We start from the raw sequence: 4,555 nt of genomic DNA on the forward strand, positions 1-4,555 counted from the left end.
CCAGTGCCCCAGGGGACATCTCAGGGGACATCTCAGGGGACATCTCAGGGGACAGGGGCAGCTCCAGATGCTGCCAGCAGGCAGGAGCCATCACGGGGCTTGAGGACATTGTGGGAGCAACACAACAGGGTCCTGCTGCTTGGAGCCACAGCTTCCTGGAGCCACAACTTGGATCCACAGCTTCTTGGATCCAGAACGTGAATCCACAGCTTCTTGGATCCAGAACTTGAATCCACAGCTTCCTGGATCCACAACTTGGATCCACAGCTTCTTGATCAGAACTTGAATCCACAGCTTCTTGGATCCACAACTTGGATCCACAGCTTCTTGAATCCACAGCTTCTTGAATCCACAGCTTCTTGAATCCACAGCTTCTTGAATCCACAGCTTCTGGATCCAGAACTTCTTGGATCCAGAACTTGAATCCACAGATTCCTGGATCCACAGCTCAAATCCACAGCTTCTTGAATCCACAACTTGGATCCACAGCTTCTCAAATCCACAACTTCTTGAATCCACAACTTCTTGAATCCACAACTTCTTGGATCCAGAACTTGAAATCCACAACTTCTTGAATCCACAATTTGGATCCACAACTTCTTGAATCCACGACTTCTTGGATCCAGAACATGAATCCACAGCTTCTTGAATCCACAACTTGGATCCACAACTTGTTGGATCCACAACTTGTTGGATCCACAAACTTCTTGAATCCACAGCTTCTTGGATCCAGAACTTGGATCCACAGCTTCTTGGATCCAGAACCTGAATCCACAGCTTCTTGGATCCACAACTTCTTGGATCCACAACTTGGATCCACAGCTTTTTGGATCCAGAACTTGGATCCACAGCTTTTTGGATCCACAACTTGAATCCACAGCTTTTTGGATCCAGAACCTGAATCCACAGCTTTTTGGATCCAGAACTTGAATCCACAGCTTCTCAGATCCACGTCTTGGATCCAGAACTTGGATCCACAACTCCCTGGTGCTGCTGGGGCTCAGGATGATGCAAACCAAACCCCCCCAGGTGTCCCAGGGCCCTTTCTGGTTTGCCCCCCCCAGCACCAGCTCTGCTGGTTCAGCCCCTGCTTGGGGTGGTTCTGAGCTCCTGTGTCCCCCCCGTGTGTCCCCCCCGTGTCCCCCCCCGTGTCCCCCCCGTGTCCCCCCCGTGTCCCCCCCGTGTCCCCTCGTGTCCCCCCGTGTCCCCCCAGTGCCACCAAGCACCTGGATGTGAGGCAGCACCCTGGGATTTGGGGTGGGGGGGACACTCAGATCCTACCAAAGCAGGACCATGAAGGCAGCAGCCCAGAAAACACCCCAGGAGGGGGTTGGGGTGGGTGGGGGTGGTGCCCAATTTCTCCCTTTTCTGTGTTTTGGGGTTTGGGGTTGGTTTTTTTTTTTTGGGGGGGGGGGGCTGAGTGCTGGCACCACACTTGGGGTTTCTGTGTAACTCAGGGTTCCAGGAGGGTTCAGGCCCCATCCTGCTGCCTCATCCAGGGAAAACCCCAAAAAAAAAAACTGGGGCAGTGCTGGCTGCTCTCTGCTCCGTGCCCCATCTTTTTTTTTTTTTCTTTCTTTTTTTTTTCCCTTCTTTTTTCTTTTTTTCTCTTTTTTCTCTTTTTTCTTTTTTTTCTTTTTTCCCTTTTTTCTTTTTTCTTTTTTCCCTTTTTTCTCTTTTTTCCTATTCTTTTTTTCTTTTTTTCCTTTTTCTTTTTTCTTTTTTTTATTTTTTCTTTTTTCTTTTTTCTTTTTTTTTCTCTTTTTTCTTTTTTTTCCCTTTTTTATTTTTTCTTTTTTCTTTTTTTTCCCTTTTTTCTCTTTTTTCCTTTTCTTTTTTCTTTTTTCTTTTTTTCTCTTTTTTCTCTTTTTTCTTTTTTTCTTTTTTCCCTTTTTTCTTTTTTTTTTTTTCCCTTTTTTCTCTTTTTTCCTATTCTTTTTTTCTTTTTTCCTTTTTTCTTTTTTCTTTTTTTTATTTTTTCTTTTTTCTTTTTTCTTTTTTTTTTCTCTTTTTTCTTTTTTTTTCCCTTTTTTATTTTTTCTTTTTTCTTTTTTTTCCCTTTTTTCTCTTTTTTCCTTTTCTTTTTTCTTTTTTCTTTTTTTCCTTTTTCTTTTTTCTTTTTTTTATTTTTTCTTTTTTCTTTTTTCTTTTTTTTTCTCTTTTTTCTTTTTTTTCCCTTTTTTATTTTTTCTTTTTTCTTTTTTTTCCCTTTTTTCTCTTTTTTCCTTTTCTTTTTTCTTTTTTTCTTTTTTTCTCTTTTTCTCTTTTTTCTTTTTTTCTTTTTTCCTTTTTTCTTTTTTCTTTTTTTTATTTTTTCTTTTTTCTTTTTTCTTTTTTTTTCTCTTTTTCTTTTTTTTCCCTTTTTTATTTTTTCTTTTTTCTTTTTTTTCCCTTTTTTCTCTTTTTCCTTTTCTTTTTCTTTTTCTTTTTTTCTCTTTTTTCTCTTTTTCTCTTTTTCCTTTTTTCTTTTTTCTTTTTTTTCCCTTTTTTCTCTTTTTTCCTATTCTTTTTTTCTTTTTTTTCCTTTTTTCTTTTTTCTTTTTTTCTTTTTTATTTTTTTCTTTTTTCTTTTTTTCTTTTTTTCTCTTTTTTCTTTTTTTCTTTTTTCCCTTTTTTATTTTTTCTTTTTCTTTTCTTCCCTTTTTTCTCTTTTTTCCTATTCTTTTTTCTTTTTTCTTTTTTTCTTTTTTTCTCTTTTTTCTTTTTTTCTTTTTTCTTTTTTCCCTTTTTCTTTTTTCTTTTTTTCCCTTTTTTCTCTTTTTTCTTTTTCTTTTTTTTTTTCTTTTTTTGTCCTTTTTTTCCTCTTTTTTCTTTTTCTTTCTTTTCTTTCTTTTTTTTTCTTTTCTTTTTTCACCAAAAACCCCAAAGAGATCTTGAGCCCGAGCTGACCCCAAAGCCCCCAGAGCCATGTTTGGCTGGGCTAGTGGTGGCCACAGCTCCCTGGTCCTTGGTTAGTGGGGTCAGGAACGGGAGGTGGTGTGGGGGGGGTAAAGCTGGAGGGGGGGCAGCCGAGCAGCATTGATTCACACCCAAAAACCCATAAAATCCACCTAAACGAAACCCCCTTGGATCACGTCGTGATTTCAGTGGCCACGTTCAAGCCGTTCCGTGGGGCTGTGGGGCCACCCAGTGGCCACCCACCCCACTGCGTTTTGGGGTCCCTAAAGGTGTCAGGGATTTGCCCGGTTCTCTGATGCCCCCCACCCCGATTCCATCACCCCAAACACCCCCTGGGTCATGAAGGGGGTCCCAGTGCCCCCCCTGGGGTGGGGTGGCACCCAAAGAGGGGGTGGGGGTGGGATTGGGGTCCCTTCTGAGGTCCCTTCCAACCCAGCCAGTTCCAGGATTCTAGGATCCTGGTGAGCCCCAGGAGCTACTTCCTGGGGCAGGAGGTGGTGATTTCCCTTTTTTCCCTTGGAAAAAGTTGGGAGCTGTAGGAATTCCCAGCCTGCTGAATCCTTCATTTTTTTTTTTAGGATCCTCCACTAGGTGGTGATGTCCCTACAGCTTCCCGGGCTCATCTCCCCCTGCGGGCAGAGATTCCCGGGAAGTTTTCCAGCAGGAAAGCTGCCAGAGGGTGAGGACACCCCACAGAGGAGCTCCTGCAGCAACACTTCCAGCTTTTTTAATTTTTATTTTATTTTTTTAACGTTATTCCTGAAAATTTTTAAAGTGTTTTCCCTCTCCTTGGAGCTCCCCCCCCCCCCCATTCCAGCAGCTCCCCTTGGAAACTGATGCCAAGAAACTTAAGGAAAAGCCAAGTGATCCAAGGTGTGTTCTGCTCCCAGAGCTGTTTTTTCCAGTTTTCTGGGAAGTTTTCTGGGAAGTTTTCTGATTTTTTTTTCCAGGGAAACAGATCCATGTTGGAGAGGTGAAGTCTCACCAACCCCCAGTAGAAATCCACTTCCCAGACCAGAATTCCCAGGAAAAGGTGGATGGGGAGCACACGGGCATTCCATGTTTCTTCAGGATCTGGAGGATCTGCTGGGCAGAAAGTTGGAGAATTAGGGAAAGAGAAAAAGCTGGAATTTTTTTTTTTAAAAAGCCAAAATGCTGCCATTTCCCAGGAGCACAAAATCCAGGAGGTCCCGAGTGATCAGGCAGGGCTGCTCCAGAGGTTTTTCCAGGTTTTCCAGGGCTGTAAAGGAGCCAGGATTAGCTTGGGATGAATGAGAGGCTCTGGGGAGACCTCCAGCTCTCATCTGCCCCAAAAAGCCCAAGTTTGGGGGGAGATTCTCAAAAATCACCAAAATTTTGGCAGATTTGGGGATTCTCAGGGTTGGAAATTGTCCTTTTGGCTGCAGCCAGGACCTCCCCCCCTCCCTCCTCCAAACTTTTCTTCCAATTTAGCCTCTCCCTCCTCAAAAAGATTCCCTCAGTGCCACCACCTGGATTCCAACACAGACACTGAGGGGCCTCATGTCCCCCTGGCACTGGAGAACGTGTCCTGAGGGGAATATCCATGGGAAGTGGGATGGAAAGGAGGTTGGAGCCAGGGGGGGGTCGGGATCTTCTCCCAAGACAAGAGGCCATGGGCTTCAGCTCTGCCAGGAAT

Source organism: Heliangelus exortis, chromosome 29, assembly GCF_036169615.1.
Source record: "Heliangelus exortis chromosome 29, bHelExo1.hap1, whole genome shotgun sequence".
Classification (NCBI taxonomy): Eukaryota; Metazoa; Chordata; class Aves; order Apodiformes; family Trochilidae; genus Heliangelus; species Heliangelus exortis.